Raw genomic sequence first — 26,228 nt, forward strand, 5'->3', positions numbered from 1 at the left:
TGAGTACATACTGATGTAAATAAATGAATAAATAAATGGGGTTAAATGGAATGCTCTATGTTATAGGAGAATACCAACTAATAAATCTAGATAAATGTTGGAATTTGAAAATCACCTTTGGCAACCCTCATAGTAATAACTGCTTTAGGCAAAATCATCAATGGATGCTGTAACTAGTGAGTGAAAGTTTGATGAGAAACAGGATATTTGCATAGTTTCAAAATATCTTCCTACAAAATACTTATTATGTTTTAATAAGTATCAAATACTTATTAACTTTACTGAGGGAAATTTTGGTAGGCGCCATCTTAACCAGGTGATAGAAATTACCAACCCCAATAATGGGACAAGTGAACATTGTGTGCCTTCTGATATAAACCTAGAAGAGCACTGGGTCAGTGCTGTGGTATTCCTGCCAAAAATACACAAGTCACATCTAATCACAAGGAAACATGAGAAAGATCTAAATTGAGCAACATTGTATAAAGTAACCAGCATTTATGCTTCAGAAACGTCAAGGTCATGAAAGAGGAAGTATTCCACATTGAAGGGCACCAAAGAGACATGACAGTGAAATGCAAAACATGAAAAACATGATCTGGATCAGGTCATGGACATTAATTATTGGAATTATTGGTGAAATTTGAATTAAGTCTCTGCTTTTAAATAGTAAGATCATGTTGATATTAATTTCTTGATTTTGATGATTGTACTGTGGTTATGTAGTGTCCTTGATTTTAGGAAATATACACTGAAGTGTTAGGGGATAATGGGCATCATGTTTGTAACTTAATTACTAATAGTTCAGAAAAAAATTGTGTGTGTGTTTGGGAGAATGTAAGTTTATTGAGGATAACTGTTAAGCTGGAGCAAGGGTGTATATGAGATCTTCATACTATTCTTGCAACTTTTTCTTAATTTCAAATTATTCTACAGTAGTTTTTTTATGTCCTCTTCTAAAGTTGAGTATCTCTATGGCCCAATTCACATAGGTTGTTTTATTTAACCAGGAAAACGTTTTTGGTGTTTTTTTTTTTGTTTTGTTTTGTTTTTTTTTTTTAAGATCAGATTGATATAAAGGTGAGTTCAAACTCACCTTTATAGAACATAGGTGAATTTAAGCTTATGATTTGAATAAATCAAGGTTGACATGAGCATTTTTAAATAGAGATGCTTGAAGGATAAATAGTATTCTGAATGACAAAACACTCTAGGCATTTATCTCCTGACCTAACCAAATGACAAACCTTGAAGCAAGTTCAAAGCTGCAAAAATAACTGGCTCAGACATGTACCAAGATTGGGGGAAATGCTTCCTATAACCTTGAAATAAATACTTAGTCATTAACGAGAATAAAAGAAAGAATAGTATCGGATTTCATAAATATAAAAATAGAATTTAACAGTTGAATAGTTCACATTATTAATTTTTTATTTTTTGTTACTTGGGGAAAGCTTGTAAATTAAATCAAGCTTTTTAAAAAAATCCTCACCTGAGATATTTTATTGATTATAGAGGAAGAAGGAGAGAAAGAGATGGATGGCATCCCATATGTGCACTGACCAGGGAATGTGTCCTGATTGGGAATCAAACCAGCAAGCTTTTGGTGCATAGGACAACCTCCAATCAATGGAGCCACACCGGCTCTGGCTGAAGCTCATTTTTATATCCATTCTTCATCTCCTCATCCTCACCCCACCTCCTTCAGGTGGTGTGCAAGGGAATTAAAAGCTCTTAATATAGTCATCACTTTCCCCAGTGTCAGTGAAAGTCTATTGGATGCTTTTATCTTTTAAGTACTTGTTACTTAACACATTTCGTACTGCTCAGGAGTTTTCTCGTGTTTCGCGCGCCATCTGTTAAGGACCGCTCACGAGTGTTCTCGTTTTTCACGCCCATGGAAAAAGGAGTGAATCTAGATACTTACGTAAATTTTGTTTGGTCCCTCTTCATAGAGGAAAATGTTTTACGCAGTACCATACGTTAAAAAAATACTAGGAACTTTAATTGTTTAATTGTTTTTGTAAATAAAAATGTTATAATTATTGAAAAACAACACCTAAAGTGCATTATGATGATTTAAATAACGTGCAGTTTGCCCAAAAGCATGCGGTCCCTGGCGTATGTCTTAGAGATTTCTATGTGGTACGCAATGTGTTAATATGGATATAAATCTTTTAAAATTGACATTTTATTTTGCTTCCTGGCAACTGTTTACATTTAAAATTATTTTAAAAAATGAATTAGAGTAGTTAAATTTCTTTCTCTGTGAATAACTGGAAAAAACAGCTTAAAAGAAAATGGGTAGAGTCCTAACTGGTTTGGCTCAGTGGATAGAGCATCGGCCTGCGGACTGAAGGGTCCCAGGTTTGATTCCGGTCAAGGGCATGTACCTTGGTTGCGGGCACATCCCGAGTGGGGAATGTGCAGGAGGCAGCTGAATCAATGTTTCTCTCTCATCGATGCTTCTAACTTTATCCCTCTCCCTTCCTCTCTGTAAAAAATCAATAAAATATATTTTAAAAAGAATATGGGTAGAGAAAATTTATCTTATATAATGGAAGTCACTGTCTCTTAACATTCTGTTTAAGAATGCCCAAATACAGGTTGAATATACTAGTGGAAAAATTTTCACAGTTTTCGTTGGGTAATATAATGCAGCACTTGCCTTTTAAATAGAATATAAAATGTTTTAAAGAAAGGAAAAAGTACTCATGCTTACCTGTATACTAGGACTAGAGGCCTGGTGCATGAATTTAGTGCACCGGGTGGGAGAGGTGTCTCCTTCAGCAAAGCCTGCACCCTTTCCAATCTGGGACATCCCTCTCACAATCCTGGACCGCTGGCTGCTAATCGCTCACCTGCCTCCCTGCCTGATGGCCCCTACCTGCCCACCCCCCACCAGCCTGATACCCCTAACCGCCTCTGCCTACTGGCCTTATTGCCCCTAAGTACCCCTCCCCCTGCTGGCCTGGTTACCCCCAACTGCCACCCCCCCCCCTCCCCTGGGCCTGGTTGCCCCTCACTGCCCCCCCTGCTGGCCTGGTCGCTCCACGCAGCCTGCTGTTCGATCATTGCATGAGGGTGTCCCGACCAATTTGCATATTCCTCTATTAGTATACTAATATTAGTATACTATTAGTATTACTTAGTATAGATAAGTATAGTTAATAAAGAAAGAATATGTTGGAGATAGGTTAAAAAAGAACAACTAGAAATCTAGAAAAATTAGTGCCTTTTATTTGAACAAATAATTTGCATGTGTGTATTTGGCTTTAGAGAGCCAAAATATGCCAGCATTTTGCTTTTACTATATTTAGGGCCAATTGATGTAATGTTATTTAAGATCAGTGTGGTCAAGATTCCTTGCTATTATAGTAGTTATATTTTTGATCAGCCAGATTTTTTTAGAAAACATTTTTTTATTGATTTTTTTTTTTTTTTTTTTTTTTTTTAGACAGGACGAGAGAGGGATAGAGAGATGGAAACATTAATGAGAGAGAAACATCGGTTGGCTGCCTTCTTCATGCTCCCTACTGGGGATTGAGCCTGCAACCCAGGCATGTGACCCGGAATCTAACTGGGGACCTCTTGGTTCATGGGTTGATGCTCAACTACTGAGTCACACTGGCTGGGTTGATCAGCCAATTAAAAAAAAACAAAAAAACTGTGTGTGGTTTTTCTTAATTGATTTCAGAGAGAGGAAGAGAGAGGGAAAGAGAGATAGAAACATCAATGATGAGAGAGAATCATCAATTGGTTGCTTCCTGCATGTCCCCTACTGGGGATCAAGTTGGCAACCCAGGCACATTCCCTGACTGAAAATCAAACCATGACCTCCTGTTTCATAGGTCGACACTCAACCTCTGAGCCACATTTCCAGGCTAAATAGCCAAAGCTTTCCATATGAGAAATTTATTTTTTCTTTTTCAGCTATTAATTATTTTTGAAAAGTAATAGGCATCTGTAAACTCACTGTTGAGGGGAAAAAAGCAGTGATTTTGGTAACAATCCACATCTTAATATATTGTTAAGGTTTATCCATATTGTTGGGTTTCACTGTGGCTCATTTGTTTTAACTGCTGTATAGTATTGATTGGATATTCCATGGTTTATTCATTTACTCTCCTGTTGATGGGCATTTGTATTGTTTTCAGGTTTTTGGTATTCTGAAGATACATATTCATAGGCATCTCTCCTGTGCAACTTTTGGGGAATGCATATCTATAAGTAGAAATGCTGGGCCATATGGTATATAAATGCTCCGTTTTAGGAGATACATAATGCCTAATTAAACTGTTTTCCAAAGTATTTGTCCCTTTGAGTTGGCTCCTGAGTCATTTTTATATAATCCCAGTAGCATTTGAGAGCTTTTTTGTATGACAAGCTGTTAAAGGATCATCTTACACATTTTTTTTTGTTCCAGATCTGACACTAGCCTTCTTTCTAAGGACGCCTGGTTCTTTTGGAAATATATATGTAGAGGCCACAATTTGGGCACTAAGTGTGCCCACTGTTGGGTTGGTCAATGCTTGTAGGCCTTCTTATTGGATAAAGATAAGAAACATGTATGTTTTAGGAGAATAATACACCAGGAATTCATACTGATATTTTTGATTCAATAATATAGGGTTTTAGCTTGTTTGATTTTATTTATTACTAGAGGCCTGGTGCACGAAATTTGTGCAGGGGGGGGGTCCCCTCAGCCCAGCCTGCACCCTCTCCAATCTGGGACCCCTCGTGAGAGCAGTTGGACATCCCTCTCACAATCCTGGACCGCTGGCTCCTAAGTGCTCACCTGCCTGCCTGCCTGGTTGCCCCTAACTGCCCTCCCTGCTTTTCCTGTCGGCCTGATCATCCCTCACTGCCTCAGTGTGCCGGCCTGATCACCCCCAACTGCCCCCTCTGCCGGCCTAGTCGCCCCTCACTGCCCCCCCTGCCAGCCTGATCACTCCCAACTGCACCCCCCTGCCGACCTGGTCACCCCCAACTACCCCTCCTGCCGGCCTGGTCGCCCCTCACGGTCCCGTCCCCCCCCCCCCCCAGCCTATTGTTCAGTTGTTTGATCATCCATCACTAACCCTCCTACTGGCCTGGTCGCCCCACTCAGCCTGCTTGTTCATTCGTTTGGTCATCCCTCACTAACCCCCCTGCCGGCCTGGTCATAGGCAGCCATCTTGTGAGGGTATGAGGGTTAATTTGCATATTACCTCTTTATTATATAGGATATCTCTTTTCTCATGTTGAAACTTCAAGTGATTTTAAAACACAGGAAGTTAAGTGTATACAGACGGATATAGAAATAAATGGAAGCTAACCTAATTCTTATGAAAGTAGGAAAAGTTTATATTGTATATAAGAAATAATGAATTTTAGGGTCTTGGTTTTTGAAATCTTAGAATAAATGCTGGTACTTCATTGAAGAGATTTAGGTCAATTTGAAAGACATAAAGTAGAATTTAGTGGATAGTGATTGATTGGATTTAAGTAGCAAGGGAGAAGGAGTAAAGAAGAATATGTAAGTTTTTTCCTTGAGCAGTGAAGTGAATGGTAGTACCATTCAAGAAAATTGAAACTGTAGGGAGATGGAGAAGTTTGCTTGGTGAAGATAGTAAATGAAGTGAGAGGAGAAGAAGACCTAGAACACAATTTTGAGGAATACTAAGTATAAGCCAAACAAACAAACAAAAAAGATGCTCTTAAGCAAGAGTGGTCAGAAGGCTAGGAAGTAAAGTAGTCTGGGGAGCATAGGGGAAAAGAATTATTCCTGAAAGAGGGGATGGTTAATACCTCTCATTTTCCCCCACCCCCCAGTCTCCAGTAACTACCATTTACTTTCTGTTTGAGTCTGACTTTTTTTATTTTATTTTATTTATTTATTTTTTAAAATATATTTTATTGATTTTTTACAGAGAGGAAGGGAGAGAGATAGAGAGTCAGAAACATCGATGAGAGAGAAACATCAATCAGCTGCCTCCTGCACATCTCCTACTGGGGATATGCCCACAACCCAGGCACATGCCCCTGACCGGAATCGAACCCGGGACCTTTCAGTCCGCAGGCCGATGCTCTATCCACTGAGCCAAACCGGCTTCAGCGAGTCTGACTTTTTTTAAAAAAGTTTCCACATATAAGTGAGATTATGTGATATCTGTCTTTCTGCTTGTGGCTTATTTCACTTCAGCATAATGTCCTCTAGATTCTTCCATGTCATTGCACATAGGAGAATTTTATTTTTTAAGGTTGAATAATATTCCATTATGTATATATTCTAGACTTTCTTTATCCACCCATCTATTGATGGATGGACATGTCTTGGCTATTGTCAATAATGTTACTTTGCAGTCCTTTTATTTTTAACTTGTTTAGGTGGGTATTTAGCACAAATTATATTTTTTGTTATTGTTTATTTCAAAACACAACATTTAATCTGAGTTTTTTTCTTTTACTCATGGTTATTTAGAAACTAGAGGCCTGGTGCATGAAATTTGTGCACGGGTAGGGTCCCTAGGCAATCAGGGCTGATCTGTGGGGCAACCAGCGGGGCGGTCTGGGCCCCTGCTCACACCCGCCTTGGCCTGGCGCCACCCACTCACCTGCTCCATCATCCTGCCTTGGTCCGGTTCTCGTTGGGCCCATCAGGACTGGCAGCACCTCCACTGCCGTCTGCTGCCAGTGCACGTCTAACTCCCAGTTGGTTGAACTCCCGCTTGTGGGGACAATTTGCATATTAGCCTTTTACTATATAGGATGTGTTTCTTGATGACTTACATTATGGTTTATTTCTATTTTTGTTGTTGATTTCTAGCTTAATTGGTCAGAGAATGTGTTTTGCATTATCTTATAATATTTGTTAAGACTTGTTTTGGCCCATTTGATTTCTTTATTTCCAAATTGAGTTAGAAAAGAGTGTATATTCTACAGCCTCTGAGTGTAATGTTCTCTGTATGCCCTTTGGGACAAGTTTGTTAATGGTGTTTTATATCTCTACTAGAGGCCCAGTGCACAAAAATTTGTGCACTGGCGGGGGGTGGTGTCCCTCAGCCCCACTTGTGCCCTCTCACAGTATGGGACCCCTCAGGAGATGACCACCTGCTGGCTTAGGCCCGCTCCCGGGTGGCAGAGGGCAGGCCCAATCCCTAGGTGCAGCCCCTGGTCGGACTCAGAGCAGGGCCAATTGGGGAGTTGGGGCGCTGCCTCCTGTCATGCACAGAGCAGGTCGGATTGGGAGGTTGCGATGCCACCCCCAGTCACGCTCAGGGTAGGGCCAATTGGGGGGTTGGGGCACTGCCCCCTGTCACACTCAAGGCAGGGTCGATGGGGAGGTTGCGGCACCACCCCCTGTCACACACAGAGCAGGGCCCATCAGGAGGGTTGGGGCTCCGTACCCTATCACACACACAGCAGGGCCGATCAGAGGGTTGGGGAGCTCCTCCCTGTCACAGAGTAGGGTCGATAGGGGAGTTGGGGCACCGCCCCCTGTCACCCACAGAGCAGCGTGGATCAGGGGGTTGGGGCGCCGCCCCCTGTCACCCACAGAGCAGGGCCCATCAGGGGGTTGGGGAGCTCCCACCTATCAGGCACAGAGCAGGGCTGATCAGGGGGTTGGGGTGCCTTCCCCTGTCATGAACAGAGCAGGGCGGATAGGGAGGGTGTGGCCCCGCCCCCTGTCACACACAGAGCCGCAGGGCGATCAGGGAGTTTGGGTGCTGCCCCCTGTCACGCTGCTCCAGGGGCCAGGAGGCCTCGCGTTTCCGCTGATCCCAGTGCTGGGAGGCCTCGTGACTCCTCTTGACACCGGGGCAGTGAGGCCTCGCTGCTCAGCTGATCCTGGTGCTAGGAGGCCTCGCGGCTCTGCTTGACCCAAGGGCAGTGAGGCCTCGCTGCTCCGCTGATACTGGTGCTGGGAGGCCTTGCTGCTGTGCTGATCCCAGTGCCGGGAGGCCTTACGGCTCTGCTGATCCTGGGGCGTGAGGCCACGCGGCTCCACTGATTCCGGTGCTGGGAGGCATATTACCTTTTTACTATATAGGATAGAGGCATGGTGCACGGGTGGGGGCCAGCTGGTTTGCCCTGAAGGGTGTCCTGGATCAGGGTGGGGGTCCCGCTTTGGTGCCTGGCCAGCCTGGATGAGGGGCTGATGGCTGTTTGCAGGCTGGCGGGTGACTGAAGCTCCCAACCTCTCCTTTTTTTTATTCTGGGATTTATTTACCTTCTATGGTTGTCACTGGAGCTGAGAGCCGGCTTTAGCTCTGAGGCTCGGCTCCAGGTGCTCTGAGACCTCGGCTGCTGAAAGCAGGTATCTGGTTTGTTTGGCTTCTATAATTGAAACACTGTTGCAACTCCAGCTCTGGCCGGCTGGCTGAAAGCATGGGGATTGTTTAGCCTCTATAATTGCAACATTGTTTCTTAGAGTGCAAGCTCAGCGCCCAGCAGCGGCAGCTGCCATCTTGGTTGGCAGTTAATTTGCATATCGCCCTGATTAGCCAATGGGAAGCATGTCGGAGGTCTGGTTAATTACCATGTTTGTCTATTATTCGATAGGATTCTCTGATTTTCTCCCTGGTTATTCAATTGGAAACAGTAGATTTATTTATTTGTTCTTTTAGTTCTGTTGCTTTTTAAAAATATATGTTGAGGTTGTGTTTTTGGATATATACTCATCATAAATTATTTTTTCATGGTGAACTGAAAGTTTATCATTAGGAATTGACCCTCTCTTTCTCTAGAAATACTTTTTAAAGTGTTTTTTGGCTAATATTCATGACTGCACCAGGCATCTTTTGGTTAGCATTTTCATGATAAATCTATTTTCCTTCTTCTTACTTTGAATTTTTGTGTATCCTTATATTTTAGATGTATCTCTTTTAAATATGATGTTTGGTTTGCTTTTTATTTGTTTTTTAATTTAGTCTGATCTCCATCTTTTAGCTAGATTACTTAATCCATTTGCATTTGATAGAATTACTTATATTTGAGGTTTATAGTTACCATCTTATTTTGTGAATTTTATTTGTTCTTCCTGTTTATATTTGTTTTTCTTGCCTTCTTTTGCATTACTTGGAAAAATACTGTATTTTTTCGAGCAGTTTTAGGTTCACAGCAAATTGAGCAGAAGGTACAGAGTTCTCATAAATCCACTGTCTCCCGTCACATACCACCTTCTTGACCAGAATAGTACATTGCTTACAATTGAGGAACCCACACTGACACATCATCATCCAAAGTTTACATTAGGATTAACTCTTGGTGTTGTACACTCTATGAGTTTTGACAAATGTACTATGGTACTTATCTACTATCAAAGTATACTACAGAATAGTTTAATTGCCATAAAAATCCTGTGTGCTTTGCCTATTCAACTCTTCCTCCCCCAACCCACAGCAACCATTGATCTTTTATATTATCTTCCTTTTCCAGAATGCCGTAGTTGGAATCATTAGTATGTTAGCCTTTTCAGATTGGCTTCTTTCACTTAGTAATATGCACTTTAGGTTCCTCCATGTCTTTTCATGGCTTGGTAGCTCATTTCTTTTTCATACTGAATACCTAGTCCATTGTCTGTATGTGCTGTGGTTCACTTATCCACTCACCTACGAAAAGATACCTTGGTTGCTTCCAAGTTTTGGCAATTATGATTAAAGCTGTTGTAAATATCCGTGTATAGGTTTTTGTGTCAACAAGCATTTTCATTTCTTTTGGGTAAATACTAAAGAGCATGATTGCTGGATTATTGTAAGAGTATATTTTATTTTGTAAGAAACTGCTAACCTGTCTTCCAAAGTGGTGGTATTCCACCAGCAATGAATGAAAGTCCTTGTTTCACATCCTCACTAACATTTGGTGTTGTCAGTGTTTTAGATCTTCACCATTCTAATAGGTGCGTACTGATATCTCATTGTTGGATTGATATTTTCTTCTCAACTTTCTCCTTCCATTAGTTTGGAAGTTACTCATTTCTGTTATTGTCGTGGTTACCCTAAACATTAAAAAATATTAACTTTTTAAGATCTAAGATTGATTAATACCACTGATTTCTTCTCAGAATTCTCATTAAAATGACCTCAGAATTTTTAAATTACTTTTGCCTACTTCATGGCTTATGTGCTTTTGCTGGTTTGTATTTCAATTCTGTCTTATTTTTGAGACCTCAAAAGGTATTATTATTATGGGTTTAATACGGGATTTCACACTTGTGTTTCTCACTTTTCTTTTTTCCTTTTTGCATTTCCAATATGTCCATGGAGACATTTGGTCCGTGCCAAAAGGTCCTTGAAATTTGGTCTTGTCCAAGATGTCCACAGAGACATTTAGTCCATCTATAATAATAAAAGTGTAATATGCTAATTAGATCGGACATCCTTCTGGAGCTGCTGCTTCTGGGGTGGCAGCCGGGGCTGCCGCCTCGGACCTCGGAGCCCCTTGCATGAATTTCGTGCATCGGGCCTCCAGTAGTTAATATAAACCTGCTCTTCTGTAATATTCTACACCCAACCCACCTGTCTAACCTATGTGCCATTACCAGCTAGGTTACTGAGGCAGAAAGGTTTATTATTGGCAATATGGCCACAACACAACTATTGACGAATAAAATATGATAGTATATTTTATGTATTAATCTTATAAACCAAAAGTAGAAATAAATATTAGGGGCTATTTGAACCCAGGGTCATTGTCTTAATCTGGATGTTTTGAACGGGACCAAATGTCCACTGATCTCAGATTGCCATCTGGTATTACTTTCCTTCTGCTTAAAGTATATTCATACTTAAATAGATCACAAAGTCTAAAATTTTGTTGTATCTCAAACTATCGAACTTTTATAAGTGGGACAAAGATAAGTTAAAGTTTGGATGGCAGTTGTAGTGTGGTGGTATCATGATGGTGATGGTAATTTTTATTTTGTTTTAAATACTGAGAGCTTTACTGAATTTGTAGTACTATTGGCTAATAAACACTAGGTGGTGCAATTGTGCAAGGACCATATAATGAAGTATGTGGAAAATTTATTTTTTTATTTTTATTTTTTGGAAGGCAGGAGGGTGAAATAAAAATTCTGGTTGAGGAAACTCTTTGTAAGTAAGAATTCTTAAAATATTAAAATGAATGGATAAATCTTTCTGTTTTATTAACTGTTCCACGATTTAAATGGGGGGGCCTTTCTTTTGATTTAGACAAAGGTCTCAAAGTTTGAATATTGTTTATATTGCATTTTAAGCTCAACTAACTACAGAAAGAAAAAAATAATAAAAAACAGAAAACTGATTCAGTTTGGTTCTCTATAAGTATTTAAATATTGACTTGCTCTGTGACTACAGTTAAATAGGCTTACCCTATACTACCTCACATCACTCTAAATGCCGTAGGATTTGAGCAATTATCCGTAATGTTATATGTTTCATCTTATCAAGTGATTGTTGATCAGTTAGAACTTGAAAAGTAGCTTTCCTCTTGGCATGTTTTGTCTTATATCCTTTAAATTAAAAAAAAAACCCACAACCCTTACATTCCTATGTAAGTTCAGGTCATTAAATTATTAAATTGAAGATTTAGTTTCTACAATGAAAATTATTATTGATTTACTTGTATAATAAAGAAAATAACTTCTATGCAGATAATTATTTGAAGTCTTAATTCTTAATTTTGAAAGTCGTCTCCCCCGCTTCTATTTTTCCAATTTGGGATACAGTTCTTTTTGGAAATTAAAAGAAAGTCTTGTCTTCCAGCACTTTAATAAATTACATCATTTCAGTTACATTTATATTTAAATATCTTTCAATATTTTAGAAGCACAAAATGAAGCTATCTTACCATTTTAAAATATTCACTGATAATCACAGAAAAATCAGAATCTATTTAAGTACTTTAGTAGGCTATCTGACAGAATTATACAAACTATATGTGTATTTTTCTAACCGTGAATCATATATCCTCTATCAAACACAGAGTTAAAACTGATTTTTACATTTTACTAATGAAGTGAAACAACTTAGGATTTTAAAACTTATTTTCCATGTACAAACAACTATACAAAAATTATATTTTTAGAAATTTAGAAATTTGTTTTATAAAATTCTTTACTTCTAATGTTAAATTACTTCAAGACTATCACATTTAGTATTTTTCTTTTGCGTTTTTGGTATTATACTTGGAAGTAATATTGTTTTATTATTTATGAATACGTTATTTTAGAATATTTAAGCTTCTCTTATATAATACCATAGGTTATATCTGTAATTAGCAGAGTAAGTTTGAAGGGCAGAGTAAATTTCCTTCTGTTTGTGAAATAGGGGTATATGTGTGCACAGACGCACAGACATACATGCATTAGAGATGGTTTGGGATTACTGTGAGTCCAAGCAGTTGGGCCATTGCTCGTAGCTTATTTGATGATATATAGTATTTTCATTTTTAATTTATTTTCAGTTCCCTTTGAAACTTTTGGAATGTAATGTGTAATTAATATTCTATTGAAAAAATATAGATTTAGTATTTGAGTCATGCAAGCTAGTTTTAGATAAAAGTTATAGAAATAATTTATGGAATTAAAAAATCAATATTTTTATAGTAGTTGGAAGCCTTTATAAAATGACTTGCTGCTCTTGCAGATATATCCATTTTCACAATTGTCACTATTTAATGGCACCCATTTTAGCTACATTAGCCAGGGGGCTGAATAGCCATGAAAATGGGAGTAACCTCCGACCTCAGAAAATCATTCTTTTAAAAGAGAATTGAAACATTGGTGATAGGAAATTTGAATTGCTCTCGCAGCTGCAGTGTTTGTTCTGTGAATACTTAATTTAGTTTAGAGCTATACTTTTTCTCCCAAATATGTCAGAGTTTCAGAAGCATCAGATTCCTTTCAGGAAGAAAAAAATGCTTCCTTCCCAGGCCTATAGCATTTGGATGCGATATTCAGGCTTCAAACAGTTTCATTTAGGTAATACATATAGTCTTAAGAATGGGAATCCTCACATTGGACACGCTCTGTTAAACATATAGCTTATTCAGGCCTCAACCAAGATATTGCTATGCAGGCACTTATTTTAGATAATCCTTTTAATGACTGTAACTCAACTTCTTAGCTGTGTAGAAGACTGCTAGAGTGTTGGAGATACAGGCACGCATGCACGTGTGTGAGTATATGTGTGTGTGGTGTAGATATATTACTAATGTATAAATATGCATGTATATATATTATATAAATTTGTTAAGATTTTATAAGGAACTTGGATTTTGTACTATATGTGTACATATTTATTTAGATATTTGAAAGATAAACTGTGCAAGCCTTATTTTTAATGCATGGAGAGTTACACATAGAATACTCATTAGGGTAAAAGGATTGCTATGGCCGATTCTCACATGCCGACTACAAATTTAGCCCAAAGAGATTTAAAAGTGATGTCAAAAAAAGGCCAGTTGTTCTGTGGTCTCATTAGTTAGCAGTTACTAACTGATCTGGCTTTACACAACTCTTCTACCCTTACTTTTAAACATTTAATAATACAATTGTTGATCAGAGAATGAGGGGGAAGAAAGGAGCAGAAACCCAATATTTGCTGCTTTAATACCAACTGAGGCAAAAGTGAAACATTTGCTATATATTTTAATATCTGTTCCTCTGTTTTTTCATAATGTTAAGTGATTTTGAAATAAAATAAGAAAGAACATTACGTTAAAAAATTTATGGAAGTAATCTGAAGTTGTTTTTAACATATACAATTAAAAATGTGAAATAAAATATTATGTATGATTATAACTTAATTATACACTATATTGAATTATAAATCCTAACAGTAAAATCTGTGTGTAGTTTTGAAACAAAATCATAGTGTTTAAATTGTTTAAAAAATGGGTCCAATTAAAAGCTGAAATATATAATTTAATTGTTTTAATTAGGAAAATATGTAATATAGTTCTAGCTTGCTGCTTTTTTTGCATTTAACATAATCACATAGAGACATCATTATTTTCATGTACAATGTAAAACACTCTCATGTGTTTCCTGTTCCACTGTTAGCATTTCTTTATTTCTGAATGGTTGGGGGTGCCTCTTGCAAGCACCAAGCCCATTCCTTAGTCAACCATAAGAGAGTTCTGTACCAACAAGCTACTCGCTCCACATAAAAATCTGCTCTTAAAGTGAATTCATTATTCACTTTAATGAATTAAAATTCATGTAATGAATTTTCTGAATTCCATGCCTTTTTAATTCCATAGATTAATTTGTTTGCACTTGTTGTAAATACTCTGACTTTATAGTTTAACCTCATTATAAGAGAAAAACAAATATTTTGATGTTTTATAAGAATGTTATTATCAGAGGCCAAGTAAATGTTTATGCCTGTTGTTTATAAAAATAATTTTAGTAAGTGAAATATTGTTTCTTAACATAGAGAACTTATTTTTGTCTTGGCTAGAATTGTTCAGACCATCTTTAAGCTACCTTTAAATAGTGATATAGAGAACAGTTTCTATATAGTTTTTAAAAGTCTAATTTTTAAAATTTGTTTTTCAAAATAATACTCATTACAAAGCTTCTGGGACAGAACCTTTTATAGAATATCTTGCTTCTATTTAGAATACAGGTAAAAATGATGAAATTGCTAGACTATTAAAGAAATAAAAAATATATAAAGCATTCTCTGAATCACTCAAGAAATGATTTATCAAGTCTATAAACAAATTACAATACTTATTAGAATTATTGGTTCAAATTCTTTGCTTATATATAATATTTCAACTATTAGAAAGGAATATACTATTAAAATTAATTTGATACTAGTTGGAATAATCAAAGTCTTACCAGAATTTTTTCTTTTTAACCATCATGTGTGGAGCAGATACTATTTAACATACTCATTTTACTCAAACAACATGTTACAGAAGCTTTAGCAATGCAAAAGAATTTTATCTGCTTTCGCCTTGTAATACATGCACAATTTTGACTTCAAATGAAAAGGGAGGCTTTAGGTGTCAAAAAATTATCCAGATTACCATGAGTTAATACAATTTTCTATATGTATAAATTGTGGATTAAAGTCTTAGAAGTTAGTATAAATTTTTTAAAAAGTAACTGCATATTTTGGGAAATTTTTACTTTATCAAATGTATTGTTGCTAAAATAGGTTTCCTTTAAATATTTTAGCAACAGATGTTGACACAATATTTTTTAACAGTTTATTAGAGTTCTAGCCAACTTGGGCTCAATAATTAAAATGGGGGAAATTGAGAAAAGTCTGAGAAATATACACCAGCCCATGATTCCAGTGATTAGCACCGTATTGTTTTGAAAATATCACACTATCCACAGTTATTTTGCATTTCACTTCATGTGATTTTTTTTCAGAACAAAATAAAAGAGACTGATTTCCATGACTAAATAATTTACTTTTCTTAAATGTTACTACTTCATTAGAAGTGATAGAATTCTGACTTTCAGAATCATTAGTGAAATTCTATCAGGCTAGTTCATCTTTTATGCCAGCTTTATTACTTTAAAAAAATGTAAGCCCATATAATTGTGGAGTTCTTGTCAGTTTGAAAATACATGTCAAAATAATATATGCTTTAAAAACATTTTCCTTGAATAATATATCAGTGAATGTTTTTAAAGGAGGTGTTGACACGAGTGATTTGATGGTTGATATTAAACTATAAAGAAAATATACAGGGTGATGTATATTTAAAGCAGACTTATGTCATATATGCTAAAATTGTTGGGTATGGAAATCATTTTCATGCTTGTATGAATTTCTTTCCCTTTGAATACCCAAAGCAATTTGTCAAAAGCAAATTTTTTATTTGGAGAAATGGTTTAAAATATTTTTAAATGATAAAAACTTTAAGTAGGTTACAACATCCCAATTCTACAGGATAGTCATATTTCTCCATGTTTTTTATTTTTCTATACTGGCATATTAATGAACCAATTCATGCATAGTGAGTTTTTACTTTAACATCTTATTTTGGATTCTGTACATCTAATTTTATAATTTCACATGTTATTTTAAATAATATTTCCAACAATAATTTATAATTGTTATATGTAATTAAGACTTTGATTATATTTTACTTGCCTAAAGGCAGAGGTCTGGACTGAATGACTCTTGAGGTTTCTTTCCTAGCATTTTGAGCTGTACTTTTACAATTTATCAGAGTCAGATTTTGCCATTGGGGGACGTATGTTCTTGTTTAGCAGAGATAAGTATCATTCATTCATTCATTTATTCGACAATGAATGTTTATAAAACATCTAGTGTGTTCTATAAGTGTAAGTACGGTGCCTGTGGTGGCTCAAGTTGCTCACAGTCTTGTGGTTGAGACAGACAAGTAAATAGGTAATTAAAATCTAAATGTAAGTTGATGAGTGCTATGACTGGGAAAGCAAACAGTATTCTGAAAGTGCCTGTGGTGGAATTAGGTTTTGCCATATAACCAAGTCTTAGCAAGGCCTGGTGTTGGAGAAAGCTTCCTGGAGAAAGTTTTGGGTAACTTTCCTGAGGCTTAGTATGTGTAAGGGTTAGTCAAGAATAGGGTTGAAAGGGAGAGAGGATAGTTAAGTGAATCTACCAGAAATAATATGTACAAAGGCAAAGAGGAGCTGGAGAACATGGCATGACTCATGGAACTCCAAGATTTTAGTGTTCAGAGATGAAGCTGGAGCTGTGAGCAACTATTGATCATTTATGCATAGTCCTGTGTATCATATTTTCATCCTTGGTGTGCAGTGGGAAGTTGTTTAGAGAGGTTGTGCTGGCAGTAGTATACAGAATGGATTGGAAGGAGTCAGATTAGAGGCAGGGGTACAAAGTGAGGACTTTCTGAGTGATTCGTTAAGATGTGTTGGAGTCATAAACTATTTTGATAGCAATAGAGATGGAGAAAAGGAGATGAATTTATGAAATATTTAGGTACTAACAGTAACAGTTGGTGACTGACAAGATGTGATTTGTGGAAGAATTAGTATTGATGGTAACACTCAAGTTTCTGACTTAGGTAACTAGGTGAATGAGACTTTTATTTAATGTGACTGGAAGCATGAAAGGGTCTGAAGGGAAAGAATATGAATTCAGTTTTAGAAACTGTGAACTTAATGTGAAATGCTGTATGGAGATGGCCAGTAGAAGTTAGATATATAAAGCAGATTCTTGGGAGATAAATGCAGACTAGTGACTAAGAGTCATCAGCATGTAGGCTGTACTTGGAATAGATGAAATGTTTTGAAATAAAGAGAAGAGAAGAGGATTAGGAATAAGTCCCTGAGGGATCCAACATTTTAGAGATGGACAGATGATAAAGAACCATACTAAGTAAGAAAAAAAAATACTAAGAAGCAGCAGCTGGAGAAGTAGGAGGGAAATGAGGGGAGTGCAGTGTCACTAAAACCAAAGGATGAAAGTGATTGAAAAGCTATCAGCCAGTTACAGTAGAAAGAGCACACTATATGGAAAATATGATGAAGAAAAGATTTCCTGACTAGAGAACAGGAAAGCTTCATGGAGGAGGTGGCATCTGAAAAGCTTAAAGAAGCTACTGAATGGTGAGAAATATATTGCAGGTAGAGGGAACAGCATAATAAAAGGTAGGAAAGTAGCCCTGACTTGTTTGGCTCAGTGGATAGAGCGTCGGCCTGCGGACCGAGGGGTCCCGGGTTCGATTCTGGTCAAGGGCATATACCTTGGTTGCAGGCACATCCCCAGTGGGGAGTGTGCAGGAGGCAGCTGATCAATGTTTCTAACTCTCTATCCCTCTACCTTCCTCTCTGTAAAAAAAAAAAAAAATCAATAAAATATGTTTTTTTAAAAAGTAGGAAAGTATAAGGCTATAGATGTAACAAGTTATATGTCATCTAGTGACAGTTCTAGGGTTTGTATTAGAGGTAGGACTAGAAAGGTAGGGGTAAATGATTATGAAGGCCTTGATTGTCAATGTTAAATCTCTGTGTTCTTGGCAATAGGGTGCCATAGGAGGATTTTAAAGAGGATTTATTTCATTCCTTGTAAGGCTGAATAATATTTCATTGTATGGGTATACCACATCAATTTATCCATTTATTAGCAATATATTCTTTAGGGATGAATACGTAAATAATCTATTTTGAAAATGGGAAAGGGAAGAATAACCCGAAATTTAAGGTGCTCATTACCTCTGGAGAAGGGAATGGAAGGAATGCAAATAGGGAGGGGGGGTCATAAGATTTTAAGGTTTCATAGTGGTCTATTTCTTAAGCTGCATAGTGGGTACAGGACATTCATTTTATTATTCCTTAAATAGTACTTAAATGTTTTATACTGTAATTTGTATGATATAGTTCACAGCTTTTAAAAATTCAAATGATAGTGCCTTTAGTTTAATTTCAATGTCTTGTAAATGGAGGAATGATATGATGATATATGTTGTTTGAAAAGATTTATTTATCATTGGATTGGGTAGGGGCAAAGACAGGCTCTTTAGATAGATTATTGAAATAGCCCAGGGAAGGAGTAGGAAGCCTGGACCAAATCAAATGATAGCAATGGAGAAGAAGGACATTAATATAAATCAGGCAAAGAACCCCACAAAAAAACAGTATTTATAAGCTGGTGAAAGGTACAAGGAAAAGAGGAGGTGTTCATTTCTAGTTTACTTTCTTGCCTTTTTCTCACTCATGTTAGGCCTCCCACTATTCTCCCTGCCTCACGCAACAGAAGACCTCTCCTCATTCTTCATTATAAAAAAATGTCATCAAGCTTTAATGTCTCATTTTTTTCTCCCAACTTCACATTAAGAAGCATGAAGAGTCTAAGATTTTACCCTACTTGCCAACTAAAAAGTTAGCCTGCCACAGCTTAATGGATGCTGATAGAAAACACGAGACATCTAGATCAGAGATGAAGGACAGTTTATTATTCACAGCAGTAGAGTAGTTGAAGTATCAGCATCTTTGCACATGTTCTCTGAATCCTAAGCACCTTAGTGTGATATGAAGATGGACAGATGACATCTGCACAGGCAGTGAGTTGCATTATAGGAGAGGAATCCTGAGCTTAACCAGGAATTAGGGAGGGGTCAGCTTAACCCGAGACCCTTTGGTGTGCAAGCTGATGCTCTAACCATTGAGAACACTGGCCAGAGCACAGGATTTATTTTTTTTGGCTAACATTCCAACTTTGATGGTGATGCTGTTCTTTACTTTTCTGAGACCTTGTGTTATTGGCAATGTCTTCTCTTCCCAAAGCTTTATTTATCAAATATTTATTGAATACTTATGATACAGTGAGGGAATATTACTGAGCAGCTTTATGAAGCATGAGAAGCATCAGATTTATACATAAAAGGACAGCACAAAGGCTCTGAACTAGTAATAGGCTTAATATTTTTTTAAAACATTCTTTTTAAAAAAAAATATTTTATTCATTTTTTACAGAGAGGAAAGGAGAGGGATAGAGTTAGAAACATCGATGAGAGAGAAACATCGATCAGCTGCCTCCTGCACACTCCTTACTGGGGATGTGCCCGCAACCCAGGTATATGCCCTTGACCAGAATCGAACCTGGGACCCTTGAATCCGCAGGCCGACACTCTATCCACTGAGCCAAACCGGTTTAGGGCGTAGGCTTAATATTTTTGAGGAACAGGAAGCAAGCCCATGTTCCTGGACTATGATGAGCTAAGGAGCAAAGTTGTAAAATAAGGAGTTTGGAGAGGTAGGTCATGACATGAGGTTTGAATTTTATTTTTATATCTTTAACATTTATTACTCTTAATTTACTGATACTCTAAGGCCCTTTCCCCTTCTAATCCCTTTTAAAATATGCCACTACTTCCCTTTCTTTTCTAAATTCTTTCAAAGGGGGGAAGAATTAAAATATAAATTCTCAACACTATTAGACAAAAAGGAATGATGCCATTAGAAATTGTGAGGAATTCCTGAGAGACAGAAAGCAGAAGTGTGGAAAATGTCAACTCAAAATGACAGGAGAGAAAATACCTGTACATGAGAGTAGGAATAATTATCTAAAGGTCTGTGCCTTAAGCAGGAAGGCTAGTATCTCTCCTTGCCCAGTTCTTCCTCTCTCCTCAAATCATGCACACACACACATGCATATTCTCTCCCTCACACACAGACACACATACATGTGCACACACATACACATTAGCAACAGAAGACAACAGTGGCATTTGCCCATTTCTGAAAATCAGAAGTCTTAACATAAGATAAGCTACCTATCCTGGAAAGAATTCCAGTGTGGCTATAGGGACGTGAGAAAAGAGTAGAAAATGAAGTAACTTGGGAGGACTTACCTATGTTACAGACATGGATGGGAAGAAAAATGGAAAGGAAAGGCAGTCCTGCCCAGGAGGAAAAGACATTAGAGTATTTGTTTTTGCCCGTTGGAGCCGCCCCTGCTTGCCCCTGTGTGCTCTCCTGCACAGCTTAATGTGGGCATGGCCATTCCCACACCCTCCTGTGCACAAAAGAGGCCACATGGGAAAACAGGTCTCTGGCTACAGAGAAACCTGAGCCAGCGATATAAGCTCATCAGTTTGCATCATTTTAAACTATGAAGGGATTGTCAAGGGTCATCTGACAAATAAGAAAACCCATAGCAGGAAAAAGAAGAGCCAAAATGAACAGACAACTGATTGGGATGAAACATTTAACTCAAAGGACAGAAGAGCATATGAGGTATGTTCTAATCCAGCCGTTGCCAACCGGTGGTCCACGAACCACTGGTGATCCCTGAGGTCCGAAAGGTTGGCGACCACTGTTGTAATCAATACCAGGTAAGTTTTGAGAGATTCCAGAAGATATTGGAACAAGAACAGACCACTTTGTTTGAGGGTTGTTGTTTTTTTAGTATATTTTATTGATTTTTTGCAGAGAGGAAGGGAGAGAGATAGTCAGAAACATCAATGAGAGAGAAACATTGACCAGCCTCCTCCTGCACACCCCCCACTGGGGATATGCCCGCAACCGAGGCACATGCCCCTGACCGGAATCGAACCTGGGACCCCCCAGTCCGCAGGCCGGCGCTCCATCCACTGAGCCAAACTAATCAGGGCTAGAACAGACAACTTTGAAATTAAAAATGTGATTGTTAAAATAATAAAAACTACACACACACACACACACACAGAACAAAGCAACGTAATATATCTTAACTACAGACTGAATAGTAATCTGGGAGATAAAATTAAAGAAATATTCTAAGTTAGAGTTAAAGGACGAAATGTGAGAGAGAAGTTGAGCCAGAGCAGGTCAATCCAGGCAATGCAATACAGCTAAAAATTGAGAACTAAAGAAATCCCTCCGCCTCCTGCCACATAACCATTTGGCCACAGGATACTGTTTGTGTTAGTAGTTGGACTAGGCCCCTGGACCTTGCTTCAACCAGAACATCTCTACTTTTACAAATTTTATATTTTGAAGTTATTTGCAATGTTTTATTAAAGGAAAAAGTGTTCTGCCAGGAGAAAAAAAGTTTGAAAACTATTGACATATGGGATAAAATTCAGACTTGTTGCATATTATTTAAGGCTCTTTACAATTTTATCCCAAACTGTCTTTCTCTGGGGTAAGTGAAGGGAGATTATGTAGAATAGGGAGGGGCCAGCTCACCCAGAGGTATGCATACTCATATAAGGGCTTTAAGACATGCAAGGAGAAACTTTTTGAAGAGTTTTAGACAAATAAAATGATCTGATTTGTATATTTAAAAATATTTTATGTTTTTATTAAATACTGTGTTATTATATATTAGAGGCCCAGCGCACACAAAATCGTGCGCGAGTAGCTTGCTTCCTCTTGCCTCAGCTGGCTGCCCCACCCATCGCTGCTCGTAGCTCATGCCCTGCCCTCCGCCTCTCAGAGCTCTCCACCACTAGTAGCTCTTTCCCTGCCCCATCTGCTGCGAGAGCCGCTGCTCATTTGGTCATTACAACGTTAGGGCCATGGGCCTTTTATAATATAGATTGTGCATAATATATTAACATTTAAAAAGATATTTTTATATTTTATGGGAAATGGGTAATAGAGGCTCAAAACTTGGGAATGGAGAGCAGTTAGAAGGTTATGGAAGTGCTCCAGGCAAGATAATATGGTGGACTAGACTAGAGGTGAGAATGGGGTTGGAAAGAAGTAGAAGGATCAGGATATATTTAAGAAGAAGCAGAGCTAAGAAGGGAAAAAAGGACATGAGGGTGGTGACCTTAACAGGAAAGACATGAAAGGGTGGGTTTTTAGTTTTTTTTCTTTTGCCCTTGTTTCCTTTTCCTTTCTCTTCCCCCCTCTCTCCCTCTGTCAGTAAGACAGTGAACATTTTTGTGTAGCTATAGTGTACTCCATATTGTTGGAAAAGGGAAAAGAGTTGGTGATAAGATTAGAAAGGTCACTTACATTCAAAATGAATTATCCACAAATTTAACAAACGAATATCAGAACTCTAAAGGATAAACATTTTTTTATCTTCATGGTTTCTGTACATCAGATATTTGTGAGTGGCCTAGATGGGCAGTTCTGGCACAGGATCTCTTATGAGGTTGAAATTGTCTGAAAACTGGTGGATCTAAGTCCCAGGAGGCTCATGCACTTGCTTAGCAAGGGGGTGCTGGTTGTCCGGCAAGAGGCCAGTTCCCTCCCCAGATGTGGTCTTCTCCACAGGCTGAGTGCCCTTACAACATGGTGGCTGGCTGTGCCCTTGCCCTTCGGTGTGGAGGTGACGGGCATCTGAAGGAAGTCTCTGAGCCTCATGGAGGGCTGTGGAATATGAGGTGGAGTAGTCAGAACTTTTTAAAAAATTGTTTTAAATACCCTACAATAGAAGCAGCATGCAGTGACAAAATGATGGGTTTTGGAATTTGACAAATTTGTGTTAAAAATACAGATTTATCACTTTTCTGCTTTATAAAATAGGGAACTATTACCTCATGTGGTTATTGTAAATTCTAAATGGTAATTTGCATATAAAGCACTCAGCATACAGTAGGTGCTCCCTGCTTAGCTGAGAAGAGAACTTTTTTCTCAGTTTGGTCTGACATAAAATGAGTAACACTAAGACCTTGGAGATTTTCCAAATTTGCTGAGCTTAGAAACAAATAAATGAAATTTCTAAAGGCAAATTGTAGATATTTTCTTATTGGCATAATCCGTGATTTAGATATAGGAGGGTTAACAACACCCAAAACAAATGCAGTTTTCAGGAATCAACTATCACTCTGTAACAGTATTAAACCTTTTATTGAGTAGTTTTAGTGGAAAGTACTTTCGAGGAATATTGAATAATTTGCAACAAAATTACACCATAAAACTTATGTTTGAAATAACTAAATCATGTCCACATATCAGTTTCATAAATTAGATACTTTACATATGTGTAAGTTGGAATGTTCATGAAAAGAGGATTCATAGTAACTATTGTTCATACCAAATTTACCATGCACTCATATGTATTGAGCTATAAATAAAAATACTTGTAGTTAAAATATGATTATTAGATATGATTTATTAGAAAATAACTGACTGCTAACTACTGAACAAATAGCAAACCCTGCTTTGACCACCTAGACACCTTTTCATTGGCTGGTGCCATCTGTGACAGGTCTTGAACTGTATGTTTACGGACACACAGCCTGAGTAGTTGGCAGCAACACCAGTTATTGACTGAGTTCAACGAGCATTCTTATGACCATTACTTTTCCCTTCCATTTGCATGGAATATGTTTTAAATCTTTATTGTTGAAAGTATTACAGATGTCCTATTTCTTTCCCCCATTGACCCCCCTCCACCCCCTTCCTACTCCCATCCGAGGCCTTCCCTGAACTATTGTTTGTCCATGGGCTATGCATACATGCATGTAAGTTTAATCTCTTCCCTCCACCCTCAACCCCCTTCCCTCTGAAATACATTAGTTTGTTGCATGTTTCAATGTTTCTGGATCTGTTTTATTCATCAGTTGATATTGTTCAGTAAATTCCACATATAAATGAGATCGTGTGGTACTTGTTTTTCTTTGACTGGCTTATTTCACGAATACTCTCCAGGTCCCTCCATGCTGTCTCAAGGGGCAAGAGATCCTTCTTTTTAATAGCTGCATAGTTTTTCATTGTGTAAATGTACCACATCTTTTTTATCCACTCATCTACTGATGGATACTTGGGTTGTTAAAGCTATTGTAAATGATGCTATGAATCTAGGGGTGCATATATGCTCTCAGATTGCTGTTTCAGGCTTCTTAGGATATATTCCTAGAAGTGGAATCACTGGGTCAAATGACAGTTCCATTTTAATTTTTTGAGAAAATGCCACACTGTTTTCAATAGTGGTTGTACGAGTCTACATTCCCACCAGCACTGTAATAGAGTTCCTTTTTCTCCACATCCTTGCCAGCACTTGTTTGCTGATTTGTTGATGGTAGCCATTCTGGCAGGTGTGAGGTGGTACCTCATTGTTTTAATTTGCATCTCCCTGATAATTAGTGACATTGAGAATTTTTTCAGATGTCTCTTGGCCATTTCTATGTCCTCTTAGAAGAAGTGTCTATTTAGTCCTGAGCCCATTTTTTAATTGAGTTATTGGTCTTCTTTTGTTGAGTTATATGAGTACTTTATATATTTTGGAAATGAAATCCTTATCAGATGTATCACTGACAAATATGTTCTCCCATGCAGTAACTCCCATTTTCAATTTGATGCTGGTTCCCTTTGCTGTCATCCTTCCATTTTCAATCTCTGTGTCTTCAGATCTGAAATGACTTTCTTGTAGGCACAATATGTATGGATCTTGTTATTTTATCCATGCAGCCACCCTTTGTCTTTTGATTAGAGCATTTAGTCCATTGATATTTAAGATATTTATAGATAGGTATATACTTATTGCCACTTGTTAATTGTTTTCTTGTTTTTGCACTCCTTTGTTCCTTTGTGTGTGTGTTTTTTTTTTCATTTGTAATTTGATGATTTTTATTAATATTATGTTTGGGTTCCTTTATTTATTTATTTATTTATTTATTTATTTATTTATTTATTTATTTTTGTATACCTATTATAGGCTTTTGGCTTGTGGTTACCATGAGATTCATATGTAATATCCTGTGTATATAGCACTCTGTTTTAAGTTGATGGTCACTTCAGTTTGAAAGCATTGTAAGCACGTGTCCCCCCCCCCCCATATTTTATATTTTTGATATCATATTTTATATCTTTGTGAGTGTGTGTATTCCTTAACTTGTTATTGTAGGTACAGATGATTTCGCTATTTTTTTTTCTTAATAAGTGGTTGATCCATTGTCTTTACTATATGTTTGCCTTTACTAGTGACATTTTTTTCCCCACGTATTTTCTTATTTCTAGTATTGGCCATTTTTGTTCTTTAGAGAAGTCCTTTTAATATGTTTTGTAATGCTGGTTTAGTGGTGAATGATGTTGGTCCCATAAGATTATAATGGAGCTGAAAATTTTATATTGTTTACTGATGTCGTAGCTGTCATGACATGTGGCACAATGAATTACTTGCACATTTGTGGTGATGTTGGTGTAAACATACCTACTGCTTTGCCAGTCATATAAACGTACAGCACATACAATTTTGTACAGTATATTATACTTACTAATATAACAAACTATGTTACTGGTTTATGTATTTACTACACTATACTTTTTATCATTATTTTAGAGTGTACTCTTTCTACTATCAAAAAAGTTTGCTGTAAAACAGTATGCCATGTTATGTCGGCAGTAGCCTCTTACAGCCTCTCACAGCCTCTTGTGTTTACCTTGTTTCTTGATTGCATCATTTTCTCATGTGCTTCATTTAATCTTGTATTGTTCCATTCATCACGGCTCTTAAGCATACAAAATCCAATACAAATGTTGCCAGTAAGATGCTACATCTAGTGATTGACCTGGAAATAAAATTAAAAGTGACTAAGGACAACGAAGGTGGGAAATCAGTGATGGTTATTGCTCGCCAGTCAGGCATGTTCCATTTCACCACAGCTATGCTCTTGAAGAACAAGAACAAAATGACGGAAGCTGTTAAAGCATGTGCTTCATTAGAGGCAATGAGACTAACAAAACTTTGAGCAGGGCCTAAGTACAAAAGCTGGAGAAAGTTGTTATTACCTGGATTAAAGACCAGGCATGGAAGCATATCCCTCTCAGCACCATGACAATCAAGCCAAAGGGGAAAATGTTTGCGCTGTTGGAAGAAAAGGCTGGACTCGACTACATGTTGAATTTA

This window comes from Myotis nattereri (assembly GCF_964212035.1).
Source record: "Myotis nattereri genome assembly, chromosome: 10".
Classification (NCBI taxonomy): domain Eukaryota; kingdom Metazoa; phylum Chordata; class Mammalia; order Chiroptera; family Vespertilionidae; genus Myotis; species Myotis nattereri.